Below are 20,158 nucleotides of genomic sequence, written 5' to 3'. Positions count from 1 at the left end.
AATGCCTGACATTTCCTTCCTAAATTTTCTTCTCTTTATCCATAGCATTTACCCTTTTCATGAGCTATTGTTTTAAGATGATGCTAGAAAATAGCTAATTATTTGATCAGAATAAAATACAATTCTGATATGCTCCAGGATTCACCCTCCAAGAAAATATGAATTAATTTTAACAGTAATCTTGCAGAGAGCTCTTATCACCACTTATTTGGGGCACTATAATAAGCCAACAGAAACATATTTTGTCAAAGATAGATTCTTATAACACTTTCAATCTGCTATCTATATTTCTTCCTTACATTTAAGGCTGCCACTGTTTTGAAAGAGGAATCATAAGCACTACCTATGGTATGATGAACTTTATGAACATAAGTACACACACAATTATCATGCACCTATATCTACACAGATTCCACGGTCATCGACTTATGCTGAGTTGAAATATAGTTTCATCAGAAGTTATGGATAAAATGCAGTATCAAAGATGGATGACACTAAAAGTTCCAGTCTGCATTTTAACTCTTCTTAACTCATAGCAAACACATGTAACACGTCTTTACAATAAAAAGAAATTTGCAAGACTCTATTGGAATCAAGTTTCCAAAAAGATGTAGATGCAAAATTATTTTAATTTAAATTTGTTTATAAATGTTTTTATTGCATAGTGAAAATTAGCCCATAATGTGTTAAATAGTAGAATAAAAAATAAAGAATGACTTTTTCCCTTTTTGTTTCTAGATATGCAGTTATAATAACAGTGGTGGTGTTTTTTAAAAAATTCTAACCTTACATATATAAAGTAAAGGTTTCTATAAGGTTTCTATATATAACGTTACATATATATAGAAAGTAAAGGTTTCTATAACCTTACCTTCTTCTGTAAGGTTTTACTCTACTCATCCTTCTGTATTTTCCAGTCAATTTGTATAGGTCCCTTGGGATTAGGTTTTAATTTATTTTTAAAGAATAAAGAAAGCTTACTCCATTAATATTTCTTAAATACATTCTATGTCAGGCACTGATCTAGGAATATAAGAGTAGACAAATTGAACAACCTCTTATGAAGCTTACTTTCTTTTCGTTCCTTTTTTTTTTTCTTTAGCTAGGGTCTTGCTATATTGTCCAGGCTAACCTCAAACTCCCAGACTCAAGCAATTCTCCGACCTCAGCTTCCCCTGTAGCTGAGACTATAGGTGTACATAACCATGCCTGGCTTAGAACTTACTTTCCTTAGAAAAAATAGACACTAAATATTAAATATAATAAAAAGGTAATGTATAATATATTAAGAAGGAGGGGCTAAAACTATGGGAAACCAAAGAATCAATAGTATAAGTAAGGGTCATACTAGGGATGATGAGTCTGGGAACATGGGTTGCAATTTCAAAACAGGGTGATTTAGGTAGGCTTCACTGAAAAGGTGACATACAAAGAAAGATGTAAAGGAAGTGAGTGACTTAGCCACATGGATATCTGGTATAATATCATTCCAGATATATGAAACAGGCCTATGGTGAAATGGCTGGCATATTTTAAGGCCAAAAATGAAACAAGTGGAGCAGGAGTGAGAATGGAAGAACAGAGTAAGAATAGAAGTACAAGGAGATAATAGGAGACCAGATCATGGAATCACTTGTGCTCCATTGTAGGAACTTTGGCTTTAGTTTTGCATGGGTTGAGAGCCAGTGGAGGATTTGAGCAAACCAGTAAACGTGATAATGACCTTTGTTTTGAAGAAATTGCTCTGACTGCTAAATTGAGAACAGACCAAAGAGAGGCAAAGGACAGTAGAACTGTTAAGAGCCTACTGCATGGAGGGATGGCATCACAGATCAGAGTGGTTTCAGTGGAGGTGTGAGACAAAAGCAAATTCTGGATATATTTTGAAAGCAGAATCAAAGAAAAATATTCTGTCCTGAAATATTGAAAGCAGAATGAAAGAGAAAGAGAAGACTCAGGAATAATCACAAGGTCTAAGAAAATGAAAGTGTATCATTTCCTCTGTGTATTTTCTTGAAGCTTATCTTAATTCACAATATATAAAGAGCATCATTTCACATCCAGTCATATAGAAATACCTCATTTTAAACAGTTTCTTAGTGATCTATTTTATGGTTATTCTATAATTTACTTAACCAGTGTATGATTCTTCTCTTATTATTTTTTCCTAATTTTCTTCTGTAAGGTTTTACAATTACTTTTAAAAATATTTTGATATTGTTAATTTTATTTTGAACAGACCAACGCTGTAGCCTAAATCAACATTTAAAGAAGTACTAGTGAATCTTTCAGAAATCTAGTTAATTAGCAAAATGAAATATCCAGGTATGTTCATGCTATTTTATAATACCTTTCAAGTATTTCATTGTTAGAGCCATATGTTCAATAATTTTTTTTATTACATTCACTGTGATCAGAACTTTGGAGAGAAATAGACTTCAATTCCATTTCTGGAGAAGTTCTGTACCCAGAAAATGAAACACAGAGAGCTTTGTATAGCAAATGGCCATGGCACAAAATAAGATAAATACGTAAGATATGTATTCACATATTTATGTCATAAGTAAGATGATTTAAGATTTATCATGAACTCTTAATATTTAGAACAGGAGTCCATGGTAATTCTTAAGTTGTCTTACTTATGACATAAATATATGACAATATTCTTAGCCTAGCTAAGAATGGTGCGTTTATGCTATTCATCACTTATTAAAACAAAGATTTAATCACTGATAACTCGTACCATTTACAGAAGTGGTAGGATTAACCATATAATCACATAAATTTATTGTTTGGGTTGTTTAGTTGTTTTATAATTATTCAAGAGATATATCCATGTCACCAATAAAAATATGTATTTACCTAGATGACAATATTTTAATAAACATCAAATTTCTTACTTCTCTAGGTAAGGAAGAAATTATATAATGTCTCTTGCTAGAATTCACCAGAAAATGGCTTGACTGGTTCTATTAGTAGATGAACAGGAGGACCCTTCTCCAAATACTGAGTAAAAAAGGCAGAAGACCAGGCCATGCAAGGGGTATTTATACAATGCCACACAGATGTCTATGTATAACAGCCATAGACACAGTGTATGGTTTATGTGTTTGCACCAGAATTCTTCAGAACTTAAGAGAAGACTTAAAGATCTGTTTAATTTAATCTCCAATATAGATAAAGGAAACGATTTAGTAGTAGATGGCAAAAAGTACGATCAGTGTGAAAGGTACTGAACTGAAACTTCAAATGCAATTTTTTCAACTTTTACTAGATGATTGTATGCTATTACATACTTTCTAGCTTTTACTGAGTGATTTTAATTTTTAGAAAAGTAATTTTATGTTGTATGTTGTAAATTGTATATTTTGTTGTATTTTAAAGAAACATTATTTAACCCTGGCATTTTAGCTTGAATTTTGAAAGATACTGAATTTTGTTTTCTTTTGGTTTTGAGACAGAGTCTTGCTCTGTTGCCCAGGTTGGAGTGCAGTGGCACAATCTCCATTCACAACCTCTACCTCCCAGGCTCAAGCAATTCTCCTGCCTCAGCCTCTTGAGCAGCTGGAATTACAGGCGTATAACACCACACCCAGCTAATTTTTGTATTTTTAATGGAGTCGGGGTTTCACCATGTTGGCCAGGCTGGTCTCAAACTCCGGACTTCAGGTTATCTTCCTGCCTTGGCCTCCCAAAGTGCTGGGATTACAGGTAGGAGCCACTGTGCCTGGCCTGTTACAGAATTTTGTATTAAACTCTTTAAAATATAATGAATCAAGTTTAAGAAAGAATTTTCCATTTTGCATTTAGATTTAAAAATATAGAATGTTTGAGGTTATTTCACAATAGATAATATGCTTTAAAATAAACAAAAATCAAATATATGGCAAAGTTCTTGGCTCTGTTTTATATTCAACCTTGAAACAGTCCTATACTACCTGTCTATTCTGTAAAAATAACAGTAACAGGCATTAGGGAACAAACATCTTTGTATCAGTTATGTTTTAAATGCTCCTTTTAAAATTCTGTTGGTCGTATTATGAATACTCGACAAATAGATGATAAATAAAAAATAGGAAAGAAACTCTTAGATGATATATTTTGGTAAAAAATAACTTTCATCATGTGATTATATATTACAAAAAAATGTAATGGTTCAGAAAATTGCAAAAATTGCAATCGAAATCGCTTCTTTTCAGTATCAAATATTCTCTCCCGAAATGTGTCATTTGAATCAACCCAATAGAGCCAAATATAATCTTAAAACCCAGTAAAGAGTATAGAGGACAATATGCAACCTAGATAATTATTAACTATTCATATTATATTACAAGTAAGAGTCATGGTATACTGCAAAGAATAGAGGCTATGAAGCAAGAGACACCTGGATTCCAATTCCACTTACCAACTTTCTGACTTCAGGTGAGTTCACTTCCTTTCTTGGTACAAAGGTCCCTCCTATGTAAAATAAGAGAAACATATCTATTGTAAGAACTGTGAAGATTTGAAGCTAGTACACAGGGCTGTACATAAGTGTTCAATAAATAGTGACAGTTTAGATTGGGAATTGTGTTGCTGGATAAGCTAATCATCATCTGAAAACTGCATTTAAAAAATCCATTCTCCCAGCAAATAAAAATAACAAAAGGAAATTTTTGATTGTCCTGGTGGGTATATAAATGTTTTGTTTTATGAAGACAAAAAAGTATACTACGGAATAAGTGGAATACATATTTTTCTAAATAAACTAGGCAAAAGTTTATTTAAAAAGAAGTACACAAGAAAATGGAAGAACACAGGAAGTAAAAGAGATGACCACATTTGGCTGTATCTATTGGAGCATTCTATGTGTACAGAAGAAAGCATAAAAATCACCATTCTAGGAACATGCAATTATGTCTTTGCGAATACATCAAGAAAATGACTAAGTTCTTGATGTCTGTAATAAGTCTGCACTTAACTATAACAATGTCCTTTGCTTTACTAGGATTTAAATAAGATTATTTATTAAAGTGTTAAAAGGACTACAGTAGTCCCCCTTTATCAGTGCAGGATATGTTTCAAGACCCTCAGAAGACACCTGAAACCACAGATAGTACCAAACCCTACATATATCATGTTTCCTTCTATGCATATGTGCCTATGATAAAGCTTAATTTATAGATTAGGAACAATAAGAGATTACCAATAACTAACGGTTTAGAATAGTTATAACAATATACTGTAATAAGCTATGTGTATGTGGCTTATATTTTTTTAAATATGTGATTGCACTATATTCACCCTTCTTGTGATGATGTGAGATGATAAAATGCCTATCAGGCATCCCCAAACTTTTTACACAGGGGGCCAGTTCACTGTCCCTCAGACCACCAGTATGTGTGGAGGGCCACCACATACTGTGCTCCTCTCACTGACCACCAATGAAAGAGGTGCCCCTTCCTGAAGTGCGGAGGGGGGCCAGATAAATGGCCTCAGGGGGCCGCATGCGGCCCACGGGCCATAGTTTGGGGACGCCTGGTAAGTGATGAGAGGAAGTGAGGTGAATGACATAGGCATTGTGATGTAGTGCTAGGCTACTATTGATCCATAGCGTTAGGCTACTATTGACCATCTGACAGTACTTCACAAGAAGCAACATTTGCTTCAGGTGGTCCTGAATTACTGAGCAACCATGATGTTGATGGTTGGATGTCAAGAGCAGACAATATCAGTGACTAATTGGCAAACAGCACTTACAATGTGAATATGCTGAACAAAGGACTGATTCACATTCAGGGTGGATAGAGTGCAACAGCATGAGATTTCACCATGCTACCCAAAATGACATGCAATTCAAAACTTGGAAATCTAGAATTTTCTATTAAACATGCTCAGATGGCGGTTGACCATAGACAACTGAAACCATAGGAAGTGAAACCAAGAAAAAGAGGGGACTACTGCACCTACCTGTATAGAGAGATGTCCTTTTGGGTCAAGTACCAAAGATTTGATACATTACTAATGGTATAATGATAAAGCAAAGAGTCACACCTTTTTTGTGTTCCTGGAATATTTTCAAACACTGGGATTTTGAGTACCATACATAAAAGAATTGACAGTTAAAAACAAAGGGCCAAAATTTATAAATGTATTCATTTACTTGCTTGGTCGCTGTTCAATATACATCACAACCTGAGCATAAATTTTTGTTCCTCTGGCAAGTAGTACTCTCTTACAGATTTATGAAACAAAAATATTTGCATGTTCTAACACTGACCTCTTCCCATTCAGCTCTGCATTCCAGCTAACAAAAATTGCCATAATGGGATATATTTTAATTACAGCATAAATAAATGCATCGAGTGATAAACATTTGGCAGTATATTTTTGAAGAATTCGTGGCCCAATGTTAAGCATCATTATAGTAGAAAGCAAAATATATTTGCTCGTTTGTTTTTAATGAATATGTTTTCTTCTAAGTCTAGCTACTATAAAAGTGAAGTCGAGGACTAATGAAATTTATTTATAATTTAGATCAATCTTTTTGGATATGTGAGATGTGTTTTTTAGGTATGTTTTTGTCTGAATGACAAACAATGTAAGGAATAAAAATCAACTATGTTAAAACATAAAAGAAATCCATTTTCTAACAGAAACCATTAAGAAGAAATCTTTATTCATTTTAACTGTAATGAAGTCTAATTACATTGTTTTCAGGCTTCTGTTTAGTTATAAGCTATTTATCTTGAAAGTAACTGAAAACCATGTGTAGTGGCTCACACCTGTAATCCCAGCACTTTGAAAGGCTGAGGCAGGCACATCACTTGAGGTCAGAAGTTTGAGACCAGCCTGGCCAATATGGTGAAACTATGTTTCTGCTAAAAACACAAAAATTAGCTGGGCATGGTGGCACATGTCTGTAATCCCAGCTACATTGGAGGCTGAGGCAGGAGAATCACTTGAACCCAGGAGGTAGAGGTTGCAGTGAGCCAAGATCGCGCCACTGCACTCCAGCCTGGGTGACAGAGTGAGACTCCCTCTCAAAATAAACTAAAAAAAAAAAAAAAAAAAGAAGAAGATGAGGAAAAAGAAAAAAAGTAACTGAGAAAATGAGAAGCTGTAAATTAATAAATTCAAGTTTATGCCAAGTAAACCAAAGGTAATTAGATTGCTTGGATTGACTTCGTTTAAAAGTAAAAAGAAAGAGCACATTTCATACAGAACAATTTCATATGTGGATGGCGATCAGGCTGTGAGCAGGCAGAGTAACTAATTACTGCCAGGATATCACAGTGAGGAGTGGAAGTGCTAAAATCCAAGGTCAAATCTATCTGCCCACATTATACTCAATGGCTTTCCAAATTAACCAAATGATATGATTATCAAGAAAGGAGGGAAGTTAACATTTACTGAGTAGCTATCATTTACCACGTGCTTTCATTAATCAGGTAGTTAATAAAATGAATGATGATGGTGAAAACGTAAGTACAGATTAAAGAATTACTAAATAGGAAACACGTCTTTAAAGATCTGACATTACTTAAGAGAAATCACAAGGGAAATCACTCAATATCTAAGGCTTCCTCAGTTTACTTTATCTTTCATAAACAAGACTATTAACTTAAAATTCCCCACTTTCTTGGAAGCCTAGCACTTAGGATTTCATAAAGACTAATGGAGTATATATTATAACTTGTGTCACGGTAGCTGCTTGCTTGGTATAATGTTGAAAAAACATCTGGACATTGAGCTTAATTTCTCTTTTTCTTTCTTTTCTTTTTTTTTTTTTTAAGATGGAGTCTAGCTCTGTCACCAGGCTGGAGTGCAGTGGAGTGTTCTTGGCTCACTGCAGCCTCCACCTCCCACATTCAAGCGATTCCACTGCCTCAACCTCTCGAGTAACTGGGACCATAGGCAGGCACCACTACGCTCAGCTATTGTTTTTTTTTATTATTATTATTTTAGTAGTGACAGGGTTTTACCATGTTGGCCAGGATGGTCTCAATCTCCTGATCTCATGATCCGCCTGCTTTGGCCTCCCAAAGCGCTGGGATTATCAGCATGGTCTACCATGCGTGGCTGCCAATTTCTTTTTCTATCCATTGTTCATTTAGGTTTTTACTTCCAAGTCTGCCACATGACTGTGGATCCAGGAAGAATTATTATTTACATGTTTTATTTCAAATACATTGCTTTTCCTCATTCTTTCCCTCTTATCCAACCAACACTAGACTCATGTGAAAGCATAAAAATTGACTTTTTCTTCCAATTTTAATATTTTAATTAGAAGGTATTAACCTCACATGCATTATCTCTATCTTTCTATGTAGACAGGATATATTTCAGAATTACGTTTTATGTAGAATTCTTCATGATGTTCAGAACAACGACTCTTTAGTTATAAACTGAAAACCTTCAAGGGGCCTTTTAATCACAGTATAAACTCAGTCTCCTGACCGAGTACCTGTCTGTCTGACTTCATCTTAGAGCCGCTTCCCGTCACCAAATACTTTCCAAATCAATGGTCTTTCAGTGTTTTCAACACGTCAAACCAATTCCTGCTTTAAGTCATTGGTGGCAGCTAGGTCCTCTGCCAAGAATGTTCTTCACATCTTCAAGCTTCAGCACAGTGGGTTTTTTTTCCTTTATTTGCTTTGTTTATTTTTTATGGTCTGCTATTTCATACTAGAATTTAAGCTTCATCTCCACAGCCCTGGTGTCTAAAACACTCGTGACACACAGTGGGCACTGAATTAATGAGTGTGAAAGGATTAGTACACATATGATGCTCCTTTGGTACATTGATTATTTTTTACCTTTTGTTATGAAAGACTTATAAATTTAGGCAAAAGAAGGAAGAATGAGTAATTAATCCCTAGATAATCAATGAAACAGTTGCAAAAATTTTCCATTTTCAGTTGCAGTACTAATATATAATTAGTGCTTGAAAGGATGTAGTCACCTTATAGTTCTATTCCCCATTTCATTTGTTTTCCTCGTATTCATAATAATAGCATGAACTTACTATGAACACTTTTTAAAAGGCTGTCCATTTAAGACTTCGGTTTCTGTTAAAAATAAATTTGAATGAGAGCTCCGTCTTTAAGTACATCACAATCTAATAAGAAGGATTATAGATGGGTACAAAAAGAACAACAATGCCAGGTGGAAGTGGAAAGTGCTCAAGGGGAGGCTAAGAAATATATTGTGTAGATGAAAGAAGAGGTTTTCTGTTTGTATTTGTTTTACTTTGTTTTTCGATTTGGAAGTAGATTGAGAAGGTTTTCTATGAAGCAGTAGGTTTTTTTCGTTAGGTCTTGAAGAGTAGATGTAATTTTAGCCATTGAAGTGTATAAAGAATTATACACTAAGGGGGAAGAAAAAAATCCACAAAAACAATAAAAGCAGGAAAGCAAGTTTCTTTTTCTTTCCTCCCTCCCTCCCTTTTTCTTTCTCTTTCTTTCTTCTTTCTTTTCTCTTCCCTCCCTCCCTTTCTTCCCTCTCTCCCTTCCTTCCTTCCTTCCTTCCCCCCCCTCTTTTTCTTTCTTTTTTTGATGGTGTTTTGCTCCTGCCACCCAAGCTGGAGTGCAGTGGTGTGATCTTGGCTCACTGCAATCTCTGTCTCCCAGGTTCAAGCGATTCTCATGCCTCGGCCTCCTGAGTAGCTAGGATTACAGGCATGTGCTATCACACCCAGCTAATATTTGTATTTTTAGTAGAGACAGGGTTTCAGCATGTTGGCCAGGCTGGTCTCAAACTCCTGACCTCGGGTGATCTGCCTGCCTTGGCCTCCTAAAGTGCTGGGATTACAGGTGTGAGCTACCATCGTGCCTGGCCTAAGCAAATATATTTCTAGGAAGCAGCAAGTTTGAGTCTAGAACAGGTTAAATGCTTTAAAAAGTGGAAGAAAATACTGGAAAGCTGAGTTTAAATTGAGTTGATTCTTTGTTCAGAAGGAAATGGGGATCCACTGAAGGCTGTTAAGGAGGGAAATAACACTTTTAAAAGTAATTTAAAGGTGAAGGTAATAATAATAATAGAAGCATACACGATAAGTAAAAATGGAATAGGCTGCAAAAGAAGTTAGCATAATGTCACAATAGACAATGTGGCTGCTCTAAAATATGGTTTAAATATTCATAGACATTTGTCTCATCTAGCAGTGAGTCTTTTGTCTTCTTCTTTCTAATCAGGGCAGCTTGTGACCATTTCAGCCAATAGAGTATAGCAGAAAGCTCCTGTGAGACTTCCAAGACGAGGTCATCAAAGGCCATGTAGCTTCAGCCTTATTCTCTAGGGATACTTGCTGAGGAAAGCCAGCAATCCTGCATGAATTCTGGCGAGCCCGGGATCACACTGGAGAAGGGCTGTGCAGATAATCCAGTTGTTAGCATCAGCTGAGTATCCCGGGCACAGTCAGCTGTGTAAGTGCACTGTTTGGAAGGTCCAACCCAGTTGTGTCTTTAGATAACTACAGCACCAAATGACAGAGTATTACTGTCTGAGAGACTCTAAGCACAAACTGTTCATCTGAGCCCTTCCTAAATTCTTGACCTACAAAATCATGCACAGAACAAAATGTTTGTTGTTTTACACCACTAAATGTTAGAGTAATCTCTAATAAGTAACAGACCAGGAAGTAAAAGTGAGTCTTGAATAGGGAAATGGGCAATTACAGTGGTGTACATAGTCTAATTTCTTAGCCCAGTACGGCAGGGTCTCCAAAAGTATCTCTCTAGGTGTGGCTCCCATAGTCTCCACTGATCGCTGTTGCCAGTAATACTGAGCTGTTTATTGTCTCTCTAATATGTTGTGATCCTTACGGTCTCCAAAGCTTTGCCCCCTGAGCCCATCTGCCTGGTGCATTCTCTCCTCCCTTCTCAAAATCCAAACAATCAAAGCCTAATTCAAATTATATCTCCTTGCTAATCCATCACATTGCAATGTTTCTCCTCTTCCTGAGTTCCCACAGTACTTTGTGACTAGAGTACTCATTGAGAACTTTTGCAGTGCTATTCTATCTATAAGTATGTTTTATCTTCCTAGCCAAAAGCTTTTACAAGATAAAGATCAAAACTTGTATTTAAAAACCTATGCCTAGCGCTATGATATACTCAGGGGTCATCTGACTGGTACTTAAAAGTCCTGATAATACTACTGACATTAATTCTGCTTCCTAGTATTACAAGTACTGCTTGTTTATAGTTGAAGTAAATCCATTAAAATCTGATTTCTTTCTTAATTATTACATTTTAATGCTTATAATTAGTCATTCAAGAATGGATTCTTTTTCCATTTTCTAATTTTTTGCATGTTTTCAGAAATTTAAAAAACATATTATTGTTACTTGTATTACAATCTGATTCCACAAATTTAAAAACAGAACAGTTAGAAAACAGAAACTGATATCTAGACATAGTTTTCCCAAATCTTAACTCTATTCATAGAGGACACAGAACTTCAAATAAAATGTTCCAATAAACAAATATTAATTTAGTTATAATTTTTATTTAAGCCAAACCAAGGAGAGAATATAATTGGGATTAATCTCTTAAATTATTAGTTAGGGTAAAACATTTAACCATATATGTACTACTTAAACATTTTATAATTTTCTAGATCTACAGCCAACACAGAAATTACCTAGTTCCATCAACAGGTTAAGGAAAATAAGGTAGATTGTTAGAGAAAAATGTATTATCTCAAAGGCTGAGGAAACCCTGACAATCTGTAGTAAGGGCTAAAGGTCTAGCAGTGGATGTGTTATTGAAGCCACCCCTGGGAAACAAAACTAATTGACCCTGATAAAGTTCATGTTGACCAAAATGTTGGTTTATTTTGTGTGTGTCATCTTAAAAATAAAACAACAAGACATGTTGCTTCTCACATTCCTATTATTTATTTGCCGCATTGAGACCAAGAGCCACAAAATGACCTAGAGTGTAACTTCATTTTATTTATTTATTTATTTTTAAGTTTTTCACTGTCCCAAGTCAGCTATGAGACTCTGGTGAAATAAAATGTCAGGGTGTGGTCCCTTTGCCATTACACATTTTTTTCATCACTTTCTTCAGGAAAAAGTCAGCAGGAGAGACGGGACACAACCCTAGAGTGATAGTAAGAAAAGTAACACATATTTCTCTACTCCGCCTATCAATCCCATTGTGGCCAGTGAGTTCCTAAAGAGTGAGTGGAAGCGTAAGGATCTCTGGACTTTTCTTCTGTGCTAAGTGTTTACAATCTGACCATGCTCCCACTTCTGCTTCAGACAGGGAGTGAACATTCTCTTGGAATAGTTAATATAATCCAGACATTGCCATGATGATGTCTCATCCAGAGGAGAGGCAGTCCTCCCATTCATTCTAGCTGGGTGATTTTGCAACAGCAAGCACAGATGGGAGGTGGGTTACAAAGGTCTTCTTTCTGCCAAATATATGTGAATCAATTCCTTTACTATCTGTCTGGTGATTTGAATCTCTTATGAGTAAACTAAAGCTCAAAATGTTATCCTTTTCCCCAGAGCAGTAATAAGAAAATTTTACACCATGTAGAATAAACAGAGCATAAATAGTATTTTTTAAAAAAACACTATATACATTAATGCATTTTGAAAGTTTCAAAATAGGTTTGAGTCTGCCAAAAGCAAGAAGCTTTATTTTTGTTTGATGTACCTCTTGGAAACGGGATCAAGATGTTCTAAGCCAATGTTTGTCAATCATTTTGATAATCACCAACAGATCAGGAAAGTGAGGGTGTTTAAGGACAATTTGGTTTTTAATAACATTGGGAGCCAAATTGGAATGAATCTTCATCCTTCTTTCGTCCAGTAGAAGGAATGTTTTCATTTAACACAGTGCCAAGAAATCACAGAAATGGAGGAGTGAGGGCACAGAGAAGAAGGAAGCAAGGATGAAACGGAAGGATTGAAGATATTTTTTTCGGATGATTTATTATCAGTAGGAGTCAATTTGCATAATATAGGTTATAGCAAAAATTCCCTCCTTGGCATGGAAGTAAACGTCCACCATGGTAGGTGACAACCCACAGTTATCTGAAATAATGAAACCTCAGGTCTCCAGGGTAGAACATAGGGGCAGGGCAGTTTTACTGAAGGCAGAATATAGGCCTGCCAATTCAATTATTGGATGTTAGCAGATACTACCCCATGGATTATAGTCATAACTTACTATCACTGAAATGCTACTGACACTTGAAACATGTGATGCCTTAGACTCTTATCTACCATGGGCAATGTAACTTCAGCTATACTATTGAATCATTCATATCTAGCACATAGAGAGGGTGAAGTTCAAAATTGAAGACTTAGTGGGTATTCAGCGTTGGGAGTTAAAGAGTGTAATGGTCCCTTAGAGCTATGGGAGAGATAGAGACACACATGCAATGGACCATGGAAGGAGAGAGAAAGAAAAAGAAGTGAGTGGAAGAAAAAGGAAGGAACAGCACCCACGAATTAACACAAGGAATAAGGCTGGTTCTAAAATGTACATTTGATTGAATAGACAAATAAATGTCATCTCTTAATTCATGTGCACTTTTTCCACTATGCTTAGGCTTCTAAGGCCCAGAATTAAGAAGTGGGGAACAAGAAACACTGTGTTCATCAAGAACAAGAGCATCTCTGTTAGAAGATGGGAAATTTCTTTGTCAATTAGACTCATTTGAGCTCCCTTTCTGGATCTCACCTCCACTAGTGGCTGGTATTTGCATGGACTGCCCAGGGTTTTGGCAACTGCTTTCTACCACTCTTCTTGCAGAGGCACAGTGAGCTTATCTGCTGTGGACCTGTTTTTCTCATAGAAACAAGGCCTAGGGGGAATTTCCTTCTGAGGAGTGATGACTATAGATCCCATCCTATAGTTATTTGATTAAGGGAATGAAATGCATATAAATTGAAAACTCAGATTATTCTGGATAATGCCTGCCCAGATCCCAGGGCCTCCTTTATGTTTCATGTGGGCTTTTTAAAGCTAGAAACAGTTCTGTTGATTAAAGTGCTGTCCCCAAAATTTGCTATTCCATGGCTTCCTAAGCAGACTGAGTTCCCCCAGGATGCAGGGTAGAAACAAAGGATTTAGCTTGGGAATGCACTAGGTAGGCATAAGAGTTTTTATCAAAGAGCTGACCCAGGTCTGTTTAGCTAGACATTCTGACAAAGAGATGAAATGCATGTCAGATCTCAGTATAATCAATCCTATTGTACAGAGGATAACTTGGCGGTAAAAAGACCACACTGTACCATCCATACAGATGGTAAGTGACAATGCCAGGATAAGAACCAGCTTTTTCACTTCTGGTTCATAATGATACAATGACACATAGCTATGCCTATGTGATGCAGGCAATACAACTTGCATATTTGATTTGCCTTTGTTAGAAGGATAACTATGTGTTCTCTGGTCTAATTATCTATTCATGTTACCTGATTTCTGATTCTGACTGCCTCTTAAATGTCTCCTAAAAAATAATTAAGGCAGTGCCAAGAAGGGGGCTATACAGAGAAGCTACCTTATACTCCCATTTCCCGCAGCATGAATTCACTTTCTTGTGACACACAGCCGGGAATGTAATACCACTGAATGCAATCACACAGAAAAAGATGGAACCAACGTAGTGAAGTTGGAAACTAACAGACTACAGGAATTTCTGGACAGATTGTATAGCCAGAACATGGTTTATTATATATCTCCTCCTGGCTGTAGTATTTTTTCCCCTTGATTAAGTGTACAAAAACTAAGAGTAAAAAGAGGGAATCTCTGCAAGCTTTCCTTTACAGTTCAAATTTTATCTATTATATATATTTTTTTTAATTTTAGACAGAGTCTCACTCTGTCACCCAGGCTGGAGTACAGTGGCACGATCTCGGCTCACTTTAAACCTCTGCCTCCCAGATTCAAGCATTTCTCCTGCCTCAGCTTTTCGACTACTGGGACTACAGCTGCATGCCACCATGCCTGGCTAATTTTTGTATTTTTAGTAGAGATGGGTTTTCACCGTGCTAGCCAGGTTGGTCTCAATCTCCTGACCTCATGATCTGCCCACCTCGGCCTCCCAAAATGCTGGGATTACAGGCATGAGATACAGCGCCCAGCCCTATATTAAATAATTTTTTACAGATCAATTACAGTAGTAAGATTCACTTCTTACTTCTGACTTAACATTAAGAAGCTACGGAATTGAAGCTAAAAGAAAAGCAGCCCTTTCCTGTGACGAAGTCCTAGAATAGAAAGCAAAGGAAGAGACACATAGATAATACAGTATGATCAATGCTCCTGTAGAAGTCACATACAGCACGGAGCACCTAGTTTAGAATGGTAGATAAAAGACAAAGACTGGGATGTCGTTCTTAAAGAGAAGCTATCTACGCAACTGGGAATTAGAGTTTTAGGCAAGTTGAAGAAAGGAAACTGTGTCTCTAAGCCAATGGAATAGTATATGTGTAATATAAATGCACAGAAATGTATAGCAATTAAAGTAAGTAACCTCTATGACCAGAGTATATGATTTAAGTGGAGAAGCAACAAGAGTTAAGCAGAATCTGGGTTTCATCAAGGGCCAGTATGCATTCTCACCTTCCCAAGAGAATGTACTTAGTGATTGTAATTTAGATAATACTCAAAGATACTGATATTTGAGGCAATAATCATTAAATGAAGCAAACTACACAAAGAACATTAATCAACTAATTTGTTCTCAGAACAGCCTGTTATTGCCACTTTTTACAGATGAGGAAACTGAGGCACAGCAGGGTAAAGAAAATCATTCAGATTAATGAGGACATCTTGACTCAAAACAGGTGGTGTAGTGCCAAAGAATGTATCATGTAAAAAATCTGCAGCCAACTGCTATGAAAAAAAGAAATGGACCCCGCCCATAACATTAACCACTCACAATTCTCAAACCAATCATTCATTTCTGGATTTTTTACACATCCAGGAGAAAAACTTTGAGTGTGACTTAGAGTTCTTTGTCCATCCTACTGAAATTACATTATTCTGTTTGAAGTAGGAAGAAATGATACTATTGCCTTCTCTCAACCAGCAACTATAAAATGGCAGGGATTTGCACATGGCTTGATTTTCAGGCAGGGATGAAAGAGAAGACATCAGTTATGTCATATGGAAAAAGCAGTTATCTAAGAAAGGAAAGAATAAAAAAAGATTTCCCACATCACTCTTTGGTTGGCCAATATCCAGCTCAGAATGAAGTGCCCATTTTTCTGAAGAACAGGGATTGCTCACACCCAATTACTTACACCTTGTAACTAATCCTTTTTTTCATAAGACATGAAATCAATCACTGAATGAAATCTTTGTAAGTTAGGGGCATAAACAGTCCAGCCTTGTAGCTGTTTGTGATTATAGCTGGCAAAATGAAAGATTGCTCAGTAGATATTAATAGTTAAAACGACAGAAGAGGGAAGAAAGAAGCAAGTTAATCTTGTTTAGGGCTTCCAGAATGAGGAAACTGACTGATGAGGAAGTCCTTGGATCTCAACGGGGATGCCCAGTCCTCTGTTATATTTGACCTTCAAAGTACTACCTTCATCTGGAACAGGTGTTGATGAATGGAGGTGAAAAACCTGACACTGCTTGGTATTTCTCTGCTTGAGAGGAAATGAAATTTCCCTTGATTTAGTTTCCTCTCTGATTCAGTTACCTTTTGCCACTTACTGGACAGTACTGCTGAGAATATCTCATAGAGAAAAAACGGTATCTCCTTTCTAAGAACAAAACCTGCTAAATATTAAAAGAATGACATTTGTGGCAGCCCTCTCAAGTAGAATTGTAAAAGGGTAGGATTCTAGGAAATTTAAACTTAAAAGATTCTCTTGGCTCTTTCATTAAGCCCAGTGCTTCATGGACCCCAAAGAAGATCACAGGGAGTTTCCTGTACATTTTGATAAGTGTGTTTCTAGAACAGGGATCAGTAAACAACAGCCCTGGGCTACATAAAGCCCTGTCAATACTTCTATATGGTCCATTCACTTTAAGAGAAAACATCGGTTATCTGATATGGAAAAAACAGTTGTCTAAGAAAGGAAAAAATAAAAAAAGATTTCCCAAGTCACTATTTGGTTGGCCAATATCCAGCTCAGAATGAAGTGCTCATTTTCCTGAGGAACAGAGATTGCTTACACTCAATTACTTACACCTCATAAGTAATCCTTCTTGTTCACAAGACATAAAACCAATCACTGAATATACATGTATACACACACACACACACACACACACACACACACACACGTATATAATCTATTCTTAGATTCTTAGAGTTTGCTTAATTTCTCAGAACCTAGTATTGGAAAATAATTTTTAAAAGAATAATATTTTAATTCAAATTCCCCCATGAATAAACAGTTTTACTGAAATTCTGCCATGCTCACTTGCTTATGTGTTATCTGAGGTTGCTTTGATGTTACAGTGACAGAGCTGACCAGTCGCTACAAAGGCCACATGGCTTACCACACTAAAATATTTACTATCTTGCCCTTTCTTGAAAACATTTGTCAATCCTTGGTCTACAGCATTAAGAAACTGAACTCAGGGGGAAGGCTATCTAATTTTTCTAAAACCGCAGCCTATTAAAAGTTGAATATCTCTCAGAGGTATTTGCAGGGAATACAGTTTAGTCTGCATGGACCTTTTGGGAAGTAAAAGAGAACCATTTATTTTTGCTGAGTATGACTGAAACAAACTGAAAACTCGCCTAAATAAATTCACCAGGTTTGGCACACTGCATTAGGTCAAATTAAATTCACCAGTGAGCTGCTAAATCACCACTAATTAGTGTGCTGAACATATGAAATCACAGTTTTTGTAGGTCAAAGATAATTAAGTATTGTCAATTTCATATGGTTCCTGTGATTTCATAAGATGCTCTACAAAGAAAGGAATTTGTTTTAATATTCATTTTCATCAGCCTTCTTCTGTCAGGCATTTCACCTGACTTTCCTTAATTTCCTGTCACCTAGTATAATCAGTGTATAGCATATGTTTGCTGGCAACCTGGTAATCAAACAATAAGTTAAAGTTCCTTCTAAAAATTCTATATTTGGAATAATGTAGCAAAGAAAGGATACTAGGCCCTGAAACTTTTAAGGGAGAAGTTCAATCCTAAGGCATTCCTTACAACTTGGTGTCTTGCCCAGGACAGTTCTGAAGGTACATTTGCCATAAAAATCGAAATCTCAGCACTTTGGGAGGCCAAGGCAGGAAGATCACTTGAACTTAAGAGTTCAAGATCACCCTAGGCAACACAGCAAGACTCCGGACTCTACAAAAAAAAAAAAAAAAAAAAAAAGTCCGAGCATGGAGGTGTGTGTCTGTAGTTCTAGCTACTTCAGAGGCTGAGGTGGGAGTATCACCAGACCTTTGAAAGTCGAGGTGCAATGAGCCATAATGGTGTTACTGCACTCCAGCCTTGTCGACAGAGCAAGACCATGTCTCAAATAAATAAATAAATAGAAAATTAAATTTCAGTTCTCACTTAGCATCTTACAGTTGCTAGCACATGCAATTTCAGAGCACTGGAACTATTAGGTAATTATATTATTTGTCTTTTCAGTGAAAGAACAAAACATTATATTAAGAATCCAGGCTGGGCATGGTGGATCACACCTATAATCCCAGCACTTCGAGAGGCCGAGGCAGGTGGATCACAAGGTCAAGAGATCGAGACCATCCTGGTCAACATGGTGAAACTGCGTCTCTACTAAAAATATAAAAATTAGCTGGGCATGGTGGCACATGCCTGTAGTCCCAGCTACTCAGGAGGCTGAGGCAGGAGAATTGCCTGAACCCAGGAGGTGGAGGTTGCGGTGAGCCGAGATTGCACCATTGCACTCCAGCCTGGGTAACAAGAGTGAAACTCCGTCTCAAAAAAAAAAAAAAAAAAAAAAGAATCCAATATCAAATCAATAACTTCTTCAAGTTAATCTATTTTTAAGAATTCCATAAAATAATTACTATCACAAAACTTGATCAAAATAGCAAAGTTTTTAGTTACAATGGATAAATATTTTCCCACTGTTTTGCAATTGTTTACTTTTATTACCTTTCTCTTCATCTGTAAACCTCTTGAAGGCAAAGGCAAAAAGATATGCTTAGCTTGTTAACTAATCATTAATCTTGCAAGGTTTAATGTTGTTTCTTGGGCATAAATATACATATAGAACTTGTATGTATACAAGTTGTATGTATAGAACAGTGTATATAAATATACACTGAATGAAGAGAGAGAAAGAATTTCCCATAATTCACATGACAGAAGCAGCCTTAAATTTTAACCACAGATCCAGATCTTTCCAAGCAAATTAGAATTATTCTACATGTATGGCCATAATTAGAAAAATATTTTAATAAAAAATTGCAATATGGGATTGGGGAAGAGAATGGATTCAATCTTACATAAATCCTGAAAAATATAAAACAATCAACAATTCACAGAAGTTAGCAGGTGCTTTTTTACTTCTCATGAAATAGAAATTTAAACTCCTTCCTTTAGGTAATCTTGTTTATTATGTTTTATTTCTTAAGGTAACTATATTAGTTTCTTGTGGCTGTTATAACAAACTACCACAAACCTGGTGGCATAAAGCAGCCAAATTTCATTCACTCATAGTTGGGGAGGGCAGAAGCCAAAATCAGTGTTTAGGCAGGGCTGTACTCCTTCCAGAGGCTGTAGGGAAGAATTCATTTTTGCCCCTTTTGGCTTCTGGTGACTGTCAGCATTCCTTGGCTTATGACTGCATCTCTCTCTGCTCCATCTTTACATACCTACTCCTCTAAATATCTTTGTCTAATCTCCTCTTTCTTATAAAAACATTTATGATGACATTTAGAATTTACCGAGACAATCCAGAAGTGGCCCCTCTTTTCAGGATCCTTAACATAATCACATCTTTTGCTACATAATGTAACATTCACTTGTTTGCTATATAAGTTAATAGTCACAGATTCTGGGGATTTGAAGTGAATATATCTTTGTGGGACCATTTTTTCAGCTGACCACAGTAATGATATTAAGCTGAAATATGCCTTAAAATTACTTTTAAATTTTCTGGAAAAAAATCAAACCTAGGGCAAAATATCCTTCACCTCAGTGCTAATTAAGATTATTTCAATATGAGATAAATGACGGTCTTCTCCAAAAT

General features: G+C 36.2%; 1 long non-coding RNA gene across 1 annotated transcript in view; it reads right to left on the bottom strand.

Annotated features, from left to right (window-relative positions):
* The window catches only part of LOC141581491 (uncharacterized), a 459,045-nt gene that overhangs the window by 318,199 nt on the left and 120,688 nt on the right, over positions 1-20,158 (bottom strand). The window contains exon 3 of the long non-coding RNA XR_012514169.1: positions 4,406-4,458. This is a non-coding gene — a long non-coding RNA (uncharacterized LOC141581491). The remainder of the gene's footprint in view (positions 1-4,405; positions 4,459-20,158) is intronic.

Source organism: Saimiri boliviensis, chromosome 15 (assembly GCF_048565385.1).
Source record: "Saimiri boliviensis isolate mSaiBol1 chromosome 15, mSaiBol1.pri, whole genome shotgun sequence".
NCBI classification, from domain to species: domain Eukaryota; kingdom Metazoa; phylum Chordata; class Mammalia; order Primates; family Cebidae; genus Saimiri; species Saimiri boliviensis.
This window is presented reverse-complemented; position numbering and strand designations above follow the sequence as displayed.